The sequence below is a fragment of the Patagioenas fasciata genome, chromosome 2 (genome assembly GCF_037038585.1).
Source record: "Patagioenas fasciata isolate bPatFas1 chromosome 2, bPatFas1.hap1, whole genome shotgun sequence".
Lineage (NCBI taxonomy): Eukaryota > Metazoa > Chordata > Aves > Columbiformes > Columbidae > Patagioenas > Patagioenas fasciata.
Genome location: NC_092521.1, coordinates 169,885,332 through 169,899,129, shown reverse-complemented (window position 1 = coordinate 169,899,129; position 13,798 = coordinate 169,885,332). Strand labels below are relative to the sequence as shown.

The window sequence follows — 13,798 nt, the reverse complement described above, 5'->3', positions numbered from 1 at the left end:
GACACACAGATACCTGGCCGCGAGCCCTGCGGGGCGAACAGCGCCTCTGCCCCCGGCCGTGCGCTGCAGTACCCGAGTTTCGCCACAGGGCGGCAGCACTGAGGCGCGCTGCGGCACGGCATTGGGGCGGCCGGGTGCAGCACCGCGCTTTGCGCACAGGACGGCAGCACTGAGACCGCCGCGGCAGCCCGGGCCGAGCGGTTGTGCCGCGTTTCGCGGGAATCCCGCAGAAAAATAAACAAAAAACAAACACAACAAAACAAAAACGCACACAGAGAGCCGCGGCACGAAAGCCACGCGTACAGGACACAGAACCCGCTGGGCCTCACCCCGAGCTCCCACCGAAGCGGCGCCCCACTCGCCACACCACCAAGCCTGCAACCGCACCTTAGCTCTGGTTTTCTGCATCCCCCCCCACAGCGGAAAAAACCCTCCTATCTTGCACTGCTCTTTGGCATTACAACTGCACAGGTGTGAACTCATCAAAGTAAAGCAGCCATCTCACAGGCACACACTCAGAACTCGACTAGGCTGGGGTTTCTCTTTGTGTTACACAAACGGACTCTCACTCCTCTAAGGAAACAAATTCATTCTTAAGCATAGCCTCTCCCTGGGGGAAAAAAATGCCCACTCCGAGCTCCCAAACACTAGGGAGCTGTGGGGAAACCAGTGAAAGCCAAAACCAACAGCAGCAACGTCAAGTGGAATTTGGCTTAAATTCTGATCATGCACTTAAAAGCCTCTCTCTGTCCTACCAATGGCTGGTCATTCTTTGGAAGGACAAACTTTCTTACCTGAACATCCTAAATTGAAGACTCCACGGAACAGAACGGAGATTGAGCCACAGGACAACGGTGCCATTGATTTACACTAATGGGGAAAAAAACACCCTAGAAGTCAAACCCAAATTTACTTATTACTTCCCATCACATTTCATCCCTTACATTTCAGCTGGCAGCAAGGTGTTCAAAAATTAACTATGCCCATGCCACTTACCACTTAGATTAAACTCTACATATAAATCTTAAAGGCTATTTCCAGCGTGCCCATAAATTCATGTGAACAAAGACAAGGGCAACGCTCGACCCTAAGGAGGGAAAGAGGCGGCTGTTCCTCTATGGCAGATCAAACTTCCTTCTTTTACCTGCAACACGTGGAACTGCCGCGGGACCCGTTCGCCAACGGGGTGTGCGTTCTTAACTAAAACTGGTCGCCAGCTTCTCCGCAGAGGCACTGAATTTGCCTCTTCTTTTTTTTTTTTTTTTTTTTCCCCCCACGTGGGAAAAAAAAAAAAAACCCACAAAAAACACACACCAAAAAAAGACAAAGGAATGATCTCTTCCAGGCCGTTTCTCTAAACCGTCAAGTCATTAGAAAATTGCACATGTCTTCTCCAAGCAGAATGAGCCTGTGATTCCATACAAAAGGAGGGCAAGGAGCAGGTCAGCTTGTCAGAGAAAGATAGGGACAGGGAGCAAGACAAGGTGACACAGAGAGAGGGAGAGAGAGGCAGAAGGGACGGAGAGGCAGGGCAAGGGGAAGGAGAGGCCAAAATGAGCGCTCCGCAGCCTCCCCTCCCTCGCCTCGACCCCCGTTTCCCCGTTAACTCCCGGTGCCCGCCCCGAGACACCACGGACGCGCTTCCCAGGGAGGCAGCTGTTCAAACAGGATTGAGTCGGTGCGCTCTGATTGGCTGCTTTTCACCCCAGCGCGCCGTCCTCCTATTGGATGCTCCTTCCCGCGCTCCGCGCCCAGGTGCCCGCCACAGGGTCAGACCTGACTGAGGACTGCGCAATTTGGGCATGCGCAGTACTGAGGCCTCAACGCCCGCCCCTCTGGCAATCTGATTGGCTGCCTGCGCACATCAATTGCCATTCTCCCCGCCTATCAGCGCTCCGCCCCTCCAGCCCTCCCGAGCGATCTGATTGGCCCGCTCTGCATCCTCACTCGCCTTCTCGCCACCCTGCCGGGACCCCCACGCCCTTTGCCCGCGCGGCTTCCAACAGCCGCCTTTAAAAGGAAACAACAAACCGCGCTCCTTTGCTTTACACTGAGGAAAGAAGCCGGATCGACAATGTTAGTGGTAGCAATATTTACATCTTTAAACGTTCTAAGGAGCCACCGAGGGAGGGATGTCGTTTTTACACAAATGGGGACGGACACTGACACACAGATACCTGGCCGCGAGCCCTGCGGGGCGAACAGCGCCTCTGCCCCCGGCCGTGCGCTGCAGTACCCGAGTTTCGCCACAAGGCGGCAGCACTGAGGCGCGCTGCGGCACGGCATTGGGGCGCCCGGGTGCAGCACCGCGCTTTGCGCACAGGCTTTCCTTCCTTGTCCAATTTATACAATGGCCTCTGCTCACAAGATTTCATCAAGGTTGCTCTATTCACATTATCACCAGGTGGTTCCTCAATCTCTTTCCTGTGAGCTAAAATACACCCTAACGGGCTCTTTTTCAGAATACCGCTACTACGCCGTCCTCCCATTATGCGTCACACGGAACGACACGGCTCATCTTGTAACAAATACGAGCAAATAACTATCAACACCTACAGCAGTACTCCACAGATAATACTCAAACCTACCCACGACACACCGCCCTCACAAGTTGTACTCCAAGTTTATCCCACCGTCTCCAAAACAAAACAATTCCGGTACCCAGCTCAAATCTCTCTAACACTCAGCACCGCAATTAGGACACTCCGCAACACAGATGGCTCCACAACGCTCACACTCCTTGCAAGTTAAAGCCACAGCAGCTCCTGCTGTAGTTTTCGGTGTTCAAGTGCATAGTCAGAACCAAGGCACATCCAAGAATTAAACCGAACTACGGTACACTTCACGGCTACATACAGAGCCAGCTTTGCACCACAACGGAGCACGGGAACAACCAACACCAAAAGCTGGCCGCACAAACAACTCCACAGCAACTACTGTATACCTCTAAGGTGCTCGCAACCCCGTCCACGCTATCCTGCCGAAATTCCGTACCACGACTTACGGACAGTTCGCGAGCACGTGACCGGTCCCAAATTTCAGAGAAGAAAGACTTCTCACCAGAGGTCCTCGTCCGTCCCCGCGGCGATCCGACCGAGACGAGGAGTCTCTCCAGAGACATCCCCGGGGTGCGCCAAGAGAGTCCTCGGCTCCACGGGCCCTGCGGCCGGACAGAGCGGGTCCTCCGGCTGGCTCACCGCCTGAAACGGGGAAAGAAACGGGACGGCAGAGTCAGCAGCACTGCTAAGCCACGTTCTTTATTTCATTTGACGATGTTAGTTATAATCGTTTAGTTTCTCGCTGACAATACATCTGTTAATTATTAGTCAAATATAAACTAAGCTCTCAGCTTCTAAACAACGTGTTACTTAACCTTCCATCTCCCTCTTGTCGTGCAGAAGGATCTAAAAGGTGAAAAATATCCCCTCATCGTGCAGGCGGTCAGAAAGCATTTACCTCATGTCAACTGGTTAATGACGGGTACACCTTCTATAACTTCATCGCAGTATACGTTAACTTGGCAGCTTCTCTTCAAAAGCGAGAAGAGAAAAAAGGGACAGGGCTCTGAAAAAACAAGGCAGAGATCAAAGCAGCGGGGGGGACAGAGGAAAAGAGGCCGGAAGAGCACCAGGAACAGGGCACAGAAAGAAACAAATCGGCGCGGCGGCAGCGGCGCGGAGACGGAGGAAAAAAACCCGGCACGGTCAACGGGACAGAGAGGAACGCGACCACGGGCAGGGAGCGGGACACGGGGACACGGCGAGGAACCACGGGACGCGGAGAGATACCAAAAAGTCGGCAAAAAAGACTCTCTAACGCTGTTCTGAAAGTGTTGAACGGCGGGCAATTTCAATACAGCGCACCGCACGCTCAGAGGATGGCCCCTGTATTTGAGCGTACGTGTGATTCACGCTTCTTGGTATTCTTTACATACACCTATTGCATATTCATTTGCTTCTACCGCTTAGTTAGTGCATTAAACAGAAGTTCTTTCCATAACCCCACCCTTCGCTGGCAGTCCATCTCTGGTATGCCAGTGTCCATCAAGGGTCTCCAGGGGTCCCCGGTGCCCCTGCAGCCCGGTGCCCCCTGCCCCGGTGTCGGCTCCTCGACCTCATGTCTTGAGCACGCCCGCTGTCATTTTGTGCTGCTACTCAAGTAGCTCCTTCTCCATTTAGTGGAACGTCCCATTTTCCCAGCCTGCGAGCCAAGGACATCCCGCTTTGCCCCACCTCCAGTCCCTACAGAGCTAGTGTTTCTCTGTTAGGTTTCTGTTCCGTTAGGCCTGGTCTTGCTGCCTTATGCCAAGGGCTTTCTACAAGATTTTTGTTCCTCCTATCAACGGGAAGCAAGAGAGAGGGCAACAGGCAAAAACGATGGCAGAGCGAGAGACCGCGGGGAACACAGGGGCTTGGAGGAAGAAAGAGAGGAATGAGGAGCCCCGCGGAGAGACGGAGGACAGGAAAAAAGAAAATAAAAAGAGAGAAAAAAAACGGGGCGGGGGGCAGCACAAAGGCTCAGAACGCGAACGAGGACGGGAACAGTGCCGTACGGAATGAAGAAAGCCGGCAACGCCGAGCACGACAAAGGCACAGAGAGAGAGAGACGGCGAAGGGAGGGGAGGGAGGAAGGAAAGAGACAGAGCAGCACATACAGACACAGAGAGGAAACTAATGGCAGGGAAAAGAACGGGCCAGAGAAAGCGTGGGGAAAAAGGAGACGGAGGGGCAGGGAGGCACCAGGACACACAAGCCGGGGACGAGGCCCCGAGGGCCAGGGACTCACAGCGGCTCTCGCTTTCGGTGGCTGCCAGGAGGCTTCTAACAGCTCAGACGCTCCCGTCTCCTTCTCTCCTCCCTTCCTCTCCGGTAACTCGGGGCGCTCGGCCGTCCTCAGCCTAGGAGAACACGGTGGGGTGTCAGGGCTCCTACGAGACGAGGCTTCGGGGACATGGAGCCTCGCTGGCTCGCTCGCCAGGCAGCCGTCCCGCTCCAGGATACGCGCACGGACCCTGCCGCGCACGTTGGCCCCCGGCCCGCCGCACGCCGCGCAGAGGGAGCCTTCGCCACCCGGAGAGAGGGGCTCGCTCTCTCGCCTGCCGCAGGAAGCGGACGTCGGGCCCACAGCCCCGCATTGCTTCAGGATCTTTCCAGATCTACAGATTTTGACATATTTACAATTACATAGGTTTAGACGGAGCTATCTATTTGCACTTATTAAAAAAATACGTACACGGGTATGAGTGAATACATAGAGATGATATTTAATATCCGTTTAGATTATGTAACGCACAGTCATTACAGGTAGCTCTACCTACTCACACTTTTCTCTATTTTAAATTGCTTTCTATATAATTTTTTCTCATTTTCGAGTCCTTCATTTTTTAATTTACATATAGACAAGATATTGGTATTTTTAAAACCATCAACAGGAATTTTTTACATTCTAAAAATCCTTTATATAATAGAGTAGAAAAGGGTGTTGATATAAAAGCATTTGATATACACGTGAATGCCATCCTGCAATATACAAATAAAAGGACAGATTTCTCTGTTTGCAATTCCCACACTCGTGTTTACAGGTCGAACACGTGTTCTCCTCCCCCGGGAATTTTCAGGCACGTTTGGACTGTGACCCCCTCTTTTCAGGGGGACTCCCTTTTGACCCCCGCATCCCCCACCCGCATCGCCGGCCCCTGCTCACGCTGGGGCGCCACAAGTGACACCGTCACGCGACACGAGGGAAACGGCCCCGACAGGCAGCTCATTGTGTCATTTACTCTCATTGTGTCATTTACACGTGCACGTACCACAGCCCCCAAAAAGCAGGGGGGGGCTCCCCTAGGAAAACAAAGCGGGGGCAGCGCCCCAAACAGCCGCAGCCCCCGGCCCACAGGCCGGCAGCCGCCCCCCGGCACGGGAATGCTCCTGGCCAACCTGAGAAGGGAGCTGCTGTGAGTGCCACCCAATAGCCATACCCCTCTTTTCTAGGCAGCTTGGAGAACCCTATTTGCCAGTGTTGTCCTGGGACATTTCCCTCGTCCAATTGTTCTTATTTATACCCTGTATACAGTATTAAGATGATGGTTTTCTAGACACATTTCACATTGCTGGGTCACTCCTTCGCAAACAGTTTATAAATTCACTCTTACCTTTTCACCTAATCGTAACAGAGCGCATCAGCTCCTTGCGCTGCGAGGTACCACTGCTCTCCCGTCACCAGTGACAGCTTCTTTGGACCCTAATTCTAATTCGGCTATAAATCTCCTATTAATTTCTTATCCTCTTTGTTGCGGTTTCCTGATGTTGGCTGGAGGAGACAGCCACCTGGGATCAGAGATGCGGCTTTTGTATCGGTCTCTGTCCTTTCGCTGGCTGGTTTCACACTGGCATCTGCTAACTTATTTCCAGTTTCCTGATCAGTGTTTCCCTTCTGAGGCCCTTTGCAACGCACGATGGTAACTTTTCCAGCAACAGCACAGCTTCCAACAACTGGAGTATCATGTTTAATCTGTTTAAAAAGCATGCAATTGAAGAAGCGAACGTATGCTTGCCTGTTTGAGTGAGCGTTCCTTAAACAGCTTCTCTACGTACGTCGCCGGATATCTTTGCTGCAGGTTTCGCTGCATCGTTCATCCGTTCGAGCAGAAGCTGACCGTTTCAACTGCAGTCATCATCATAGCCGTCACTTGGATTCTGGCCATCGCAATCACGTGTCCTTCTGCCGTCATGCTGCACGTACAAGAAGAGAAACATTTCAAGGTGATCCTCGGCTACGGCAACGAAACCCGCCCCGTATACTGGTGCCGAGAGGACTGGCCTGACCCAGGAATGAGGAAGATCTACACAACAGTTCTCTTTGCGAACATCTATCTGGCTCCCCTGTCGCTCACTGTTATCATGTACGCCAGGATAAGCATTGCTCTCTTCAACACTGCGATGCCCACGGTGGGAAAGCACAGCCAGGAGCGATGGCACAGCACGTCAAAGAAGAAACAAAGAGTAATCAAAATGCTCATTATTGTGGTTTTGCTTTTCACCCTCTCCTGGCTTCCCTTGTGGACTCTGATGATGCTTTCTGACTATGTCAACCTTTCAGATGTCCAGTTGCACTTCTTTCACATTTATATCTATCCCTTTGCTCACCGGCTGGCCTTTTTCAATAGCAGCGTCAACCCCATCATCTCCGGTTTCTTTAACGAAAACTCTCACCGGGGCTTTCAGGCCGCCTTTCAACTTCAGCTCTGCTCCCGGGAGGTGGCTCACAGGGACACCTGTTCTCAGCAAGGCCACAGCAATGTCATTTTGTCAGCTGGCAACCCCCAGACACCCCAGGATCAAGCTTCTCAAAACGCTAAGGGAAAAGGGAAGACAGTTAGGAAAGGAAATTGGGTGAATAACCAGCAAGATTTGACAATGGAGGCTCTAGAAGAGACCTGCAATGACGGGATTAAGTGAAACATGCTATGCACTACCAAAACGATGTAAGCCTAGCAGAGTTGGTTTGTTGTGTTGTGAAACTCACGCTCTGTCAGCCCCTTGACAGTGTTTCTTTTTCGAAGGAGATACACAACTTGCCCAGTATCTGAATGTGTGATGTGAGCACAAAGCCAAATTCATCCTCCTGTGTTAGCAGCTTGAAGAAGGTGCAACCGCCCTGCAGTCAGTGATGACCCACTCTGCTCCCGAACTGGGCTGGAGCAGAGACGTGGCTAAGACGGGCGAGCGTAGGGAGGAGACTCAGCCCAGCAGGTACCACACGGAACGTGAAACTCCGGGCAGCGCACCTTCGTTTCAAGGGAGGAACACACACACAGAGCACAAAGGACGTTACTCTACCTGAGACACACACTGTCCTTAGCAGCTGCACAGCAACGTTGTCTCTGTGATTTGGAGTTCTGGTGGCAAATGATGGAGCTCCGTACGTCGCACCTTTCAAACCTGCACACAGAAAGACGCTTCACCCCACAGATGACACCAGAAACTAGGAAGCCTCCAAAAAGAATTTACAACCCCACAGCCAAACCAGTTACACTCACCCCCACAACCAATCCTGCTCTACACACATCTCCTTCTCCTTCAGACACCCTTCAACAGCCAGATCCACAGTCATCTCCCAATGGGTCATTCACTGCACTAAACGCAGCAGGGCGGGGGAGGGGGGGGGGGGAACTAAAGGAAATTTAAAAAAAACCCTCCCTGACTGTGTTTTTTTCAGTGGCATTTCTTGGCGTTATTTTTGTCGGGCGTTGGAGGTAAAGGTTTAGCTTCCATTACCTGCTGGGCAGTCGTCAATGCATGCCCAGGTTCACGTACCCCTTGCTTTATGCAAAGCTGCTTCCATCAGCGACCCAGGAGTCTTCAGCATCCTCCAGCGGCTGGTCCTTTCAACCCGCTCCGCCGGAGCGAACAGCTTCTGCTGTTTCCAAGCAATCGTGGGCCACCGACTGCAAAACGGATCCACTGAGGAAAGAAGCCGGATCGACAATGTTAGTGGTAGAAATATTTACATCTTTAAACGTTCTAAGGAGCCATCGAGGCAGGGATGTCGTTTTTACACAAATGGGGACGGACACTGACACACAGATACCTGGCCGCGAGCCCTGCGGGGCGAACAGCGCCTCTGCCCCCGGCCGTGCGCTGCAGTACCCGAGTTTCGCCACAGGGCGGCAGCACTGAGGCGCGCTGCGGCACGGCATTGGGGCGGCCGGGTGCAGCACCGCGCTTTGCGCACAGGACGGCAGCACTGAGACCGCCGCGGCAGCCCGGGCCGAGCGGTTGTGCCGCGTTTCGCGGGAATCCCGCAGAAAAATAAACAAAAAACAAACACAACAAAACAAAAACGCACACAGAGAGCCGCGGCACGAAAGCCACGCGTACAGGACACAGAACCCGCTGGGCCTCACCCCGAGCTCCCACCGAAGCGGCGCCCCACTCGCCACACCACCAAGCCTGCAACCGCACCTTAGCTCTGGTTTTCTGCATCCCCCCCCACAGCGGAAAAAACCCTCCTATCTTGCACTGCTCTTTGGCATTACAACTGCACAGGTGTGAACTCATCAAAGTAAAGCAGCCATCTCACAGACACACACTCAGAACTCGACTAGGCTGGGGTTTCTCTTTGTGTTACACAAACGGACTCTCACTCCTCTAAGGAAACAAATTCATTCTTAAGCATAGCCTCTCCCTGGGGGAAAAAAATGCCCACTCCGAGCTCCCAAACACTAGGGAGCTGTGGGGAAACCAGTGAAAGCCAAAACCAACAGCAGCAACGTCAAGTGGAATTTGGCTTAAATTCTGATCATGCACTTAAAAGCCTCTCTCTGTCCTACCAATGGCTGGTCATTCTTTGGAAGGACAAACTTTCTTACCTGAACATCCTAAATTGAAGACTCCACGGAACAGAACGGAGATTGAGCCACAGGACAACGGTGCCATTGATTTACACTAATGGGGAAAAAAACACCCTAGAAGTCAAACCCAAATTTACTTATTACTTCCCATCACATTTCATCCCTTACATTTCAGCTGGCAGCAAGGTGTTCAAAAATTAACTATGCCCATGCCACTTACCACTTAGATTAAACTCTACATATAAATCTTAAAGGCTATTTCCAGCGTGCCCATAAATTCATGTGAACAAAGACAAGGGCAACGCTCGACCCTAAGGAGGGAAAGAGGCGGCTGTTCCTCTATGGCAGATCAAACTTCCTTCTTTTACCTGCAACACGTGGAACTGCCGCGGGACCCGTTCGCCAACGGGGTGTGCGTTCTTAACTAAAACTGGTCGCCAGCTTCTCCGCAGAGGCACTGAATTTGCCTCTTCTTTTTTTTTTTTTTTTTTTTCCCCCCACGTGGGAAAAAAAAAAAAAAACCCACAAAAAACACACACCAAAAAAAGACAAAGGAATGATCTCTTCCAGGCCGTTTCTCTAAACCGTCAAGTCATTAGAAAATTGCACATGTCTTCTCCAAGCAGAATGAGCCTGTGATTCCATACAAAAGGAGGGCAAGGAGCAGGTCAGCTTGTCAGAGAAAGATAGGGACAGGGAGCAAGACAAGGTGACACAGAGAGAGGGAGAGAGAGGCAGAAGGGACGGAGAGGCAGGGCAAGGGGAAGGAGAGGCCAAAATGAGCGCTCCGCAGCCTCCCCTCCCTCGCCTCGACCCCCGTTTCCCCGTTAACTCCCGGTGCCCGCCCCGAGACACCACGGACGCGCTTGCCAGGGAGGCAGCTGTTCAAACAGGATTGAGTCGGTGCGCTCTGATTGGCTGCTTTTCACCCCAGCGCGCCGTCCTCCTATTGGATGCTCCTTCCCGCGCTCCGCGCCCAGGTGCCCGCCACAGGGTCAGACCTGACTGAGGACTGCGCAATTTGGGCATGCGCAGTACTGAGGCCTCAACGCCCGCCCCTCTGGCAATCTGATTGGCTGCCTGCGCACATCAATTGCCATTCTCCCCGCCTATCAGCGCTCCGCCCCTCCAGCCCTCCCGAGCGATCTGATTGGCCCGCTCTGCATCCTCACTCGCCTTCTCGCCACCCTGCCGGGACCCCCACGCCCTTTGCCCGCGCGGCTTCCAACAGCCGCCTTTAAAAGGAAACAACAAACCGCGCTCCTTTGCTTTACACTGAGGAAAGAAGCCGGATCGACAATGTTAGTGGTAGCAATATTTACATCTTTAAACGTTCTAAGGAGCCACCGAGGGAGGGATGTCGTTTTTACACAAATGGGGACGGACACTGACACACAGATACCTGGCCGCGAGCCCTGCGGGGCGAACAGCGCCTCTGCCCCCGGCCGTGCGCTGCAGTACCCGAGTTTCGCCACAAGGCGGCAGCACTGAGGCGCGCTGCGGCACGGCATTGGGGCGCCCGGGTGCAGCACCGCGCTTTGCGCACAGGCTTTCCTTCCTTGTCCAATTTATACAATGGCCTCTGCTCACAAGATTTCATCAAGGTTGCTCTATTCACATTATCACCAGGTGGTTCCTCAATCTCTTTCCTGTGAGCTAAAATACACCCTAACGGGCTCTTTTTCAGAATACCGCTACTACGCCGTCCTCCCATTATGCGTCACACGGAACGACACGGCTCATCTTGTAACAAATACGAGCAAATAACTATCAACACCTACAGCAGTACTCCACAGATAATACTCAAACCTACCCACGACACACCGCCCTCACAAGTTGTACTCCAAGTTTATCCCACCGTCTCCAAAACAAAACAATTCCGGTACCCAGCTCAAATCTCTCTAACACTCAGCACCGCAATTAGGACACTCCGCAACACAGATGGCTCCACAACGCTCACACTCCTTGCAAGTTAAAGCCACAGCAGCTCCTGCTGTAGTTTTCGGTGTTCAAGTGCATAGTCAGAACCAAGGCACATCCAAGAATTAAACCGAACTACGGTACACTTCACGGCTACATACAGAGCCAGCTTTGCACCACAACGGAGCACGGGAACAACCAACACCAAAAGCTGGCCGCACAAACAACTCCACAGCAACTACTGTATACCTCTAAGGTGCTCGCAACCCCGTCCACGCTATCCTGCCGAAATTCCGTACCACGACTTACGGACAGTTCGCGAGCACGTGACCGGTCCCAAATTTCAGAGAAGAAAGACTTCTCACCAGAGGTCCTCGTCCGTCCCCGCGGCGATCCGACCGAGACGAGGAGTCTCTCCAGAGACATCCCCGGGGTGCGCCAAGAGAGTCCTCGGCTCCACGGGCCCTGCGGCCGGACAGAGCGGGTCCTCCGGCTGGCTCACCGCCTGAAACGGGGAAAGAAACGGGACGGCAGAGTCAGCAGCACTGCTAAGCCACGTTCTTTATTTCATTTGACGATGTTAGTTATAATCGTTTAGTTTCTCGCTGACAATACATCTGTTAATTATTAGTCAAATATAAACTAAGCTCTCAGCTTCTAAACAACGTGTTACTTAACCTTCCATCTCCCTCTTGTCGTGCAGAAGGATCTAAAAGGTGAAAAATATCCCCTCATCGTGCAGGCGGTCAGAAAGCATTTACCTCATGTCAACTGGTTAATGACGGGTACACCTTCTATAACTTCATCGCAGTATACGTTAACTTGGCAGCTTCTCTTCAAAAGCGAGAAGAGAAAAAAGGGACAGGGCTCTGAAAAAACAAGGCAGAGATCAAAGCAGCGGGGGGGACAGAGGAAAAGAGGCCGGAAGAGCACCAGGAACAGGGCACAGAAAGAAACAAATCGGCGCGGCGGCAGCGGCGCGGAGACGGAGGAAAAAAACCCGGCACGGTCAACGGGACAGAGAGGAACGCGACCACGGGCAGGGAGCGGGACACGGGGACACGGCGAGGAACCACGGGACGCGGAGAGATACCAAAAAGTCGGCAAAAAAGACTCTCTAACGCTGTTCTGAAAGTGTTGAACGGCGGGCAATTTCAATACAGCGCACCGCACGCTCAGAGGATGGCCCCTGTATTTGAGCGTACGTGTGATTCACGCTTCTTGGTATTCTTTACATACACCTATTGCATATTCATTTGCTTCTACCGCTTAGTTAGTGCATTAAACAGAAGTTCTTTCCATAACCCCACCCTTCGCTGGCAGTCCATCTCTGGTATGCCAGTGTCCATCAAGGGTCTCCAGCGGTCCCCGGTGCCCCTGGAGCCCGGTGCCCCCTGCCCCGGTGTCGGCTCCTCGACCTCATGTCTTGAGCACGCCCGCTGTCATTTTGTGCTGCTACTCAAGTAGCTCCTTCTCCATTTAGTGGAACGTCCCATTTTCCCAGCCTGCGAGCCAAGGACATCCCGCTTTGCCCCACCTCCAGTCCCTACAGAGCTAGTGTTTCTCTGTTAGGTTTCTGTTCCGTTAGGCCTGGTCTTGCTGCCTTATGCCAAGGGCTTTCTACAAGATTTTTGTTCCTCCTATCAACGGGAAGCAAGAGAGAGGGCAACAGGCAAAAACGATGGCAGAGCGAGAGACCGCGGGGAACACAGGGGCTTGGAGGAAGAAAGAGAGGAATGAGGAGCCCCGCGGAGAGACGGAGGACAGGAAAAAAGAAAATAAAAAGAGAGAAAAAAAACGGGGCGGGGGGCAGCACAAAGGCTCAGAACGCGAACGAGGACGGGAACAGTGCCGTACGGAATGAAGAAAGCCGGCAACGCCGAGCACGACAAAGGCACAGAGAGAGAGAGACGGCGAAGGGAGGGGAGGGAGGAAGGAAAGAGACAGAGCAGCACATACAGACACAGAGAGGAAACTAATGGCAGGGAAAAGAACGGGCCAGAGAAAGCGTGGGGAAAAAGGAGACGGAGGGGCAGGGAGGCACCAGGACACACAAGCCGGGGACGAGGCCCCGAGGGCCAGGGACTCACAGCGGCTCTCGCTTTCGGTGGCTGCCAGGAGGCTTCTAACAGCTCAGACGCTCCCGTCTCCTTCTCTCCTCCCTTCCTCTCCGGTAACTCGGGGCGCTCGGCCGTCCTCAGCCTAGGAGAACACGGTGGGGTGTCAGGGCTCCTACGAGACGAGGCTTCGGGGACATGGAGCCTCGCTGGCTCGCTCGCCAGGCAGCCGTCCCGCTCCAGGATACGCGCACGGACCCTGCCGCGCACGTTGGCCCCCGGCCCGCCGCACGCCGCGCAGAGGGAGCCTTCGCCACCCGGAGAGAGGGGCTCGCTCTCTCGCCTGCCGCAGGAAGCGGACGTCGGGCCCACAGCCCCGCATTGCTTCAGGATCTTTCCAGATCTACAGATTTTGACATATTTACAATTACATAGGTTTAGACGGAGCTATCTATTTGCACTTATTAAA

At 53.2% G+C, this 13,798-nt stretch overlaps 3 long non-coding RNA genes across 3 annotated transcripts; all 3 read right to left on the bottom strand.

Annotated features, from left to right (window-relative positions):
• Nucleotides 1–794: 794 nt before the first annotated feature.
• LOC139827464 (uncharacterized) lies at nt 795–5,017 on the bottom strand. The gene is made up of 4 exons (XR_011738008.1): nt 4,786–5,017; nt 3,457–3,564; nt 3,061–3,200; nt 795–870 (listed from the first exon to the last, which is right to left on the bottom strand). It is a non-coding gene; the product is annotated as an uncharacterized lncRNA (long non-coding RNA).
• Nucleotides 5,018–6,867: 1,850 nt separating this feature from the next.
• LOC139827463 (uncharacterized) lies at nt 6,868–8,441 on the bottom strand. Its single transcript, XR_011738007.1, has 3 exons — nt 8,316–8,441; nt 7,839–7,940; nt 6,868–7,353 (listed from the first exon to the last, which is right to left on the bottom strand). It is a non-coding gene; the product is annotated as an uncharacterized lncRNA (long non-coding RNA).
• Nucleotides 8,442–9,370: 929 nt separating this feature from the next.
• LOC139827462 (uncharacterized) lies at nt 9,371–13,594 on the bottom strand. The gene is made up of 4 exons (XR_011738006.1): nt 13,363–13,594; nt 12,034–12,141; nt 11,638–11,777; nt 9,371–9,446 (listed from the first exon to the last, which is right to left on the bottom strand). It is a non-coding gene; the product is annotated as an uncharacterized lncRNA (long non-coding RNA).
• Between the last annotated feature and the right edge of the window lie 204 nt (nt 13,595–13,798).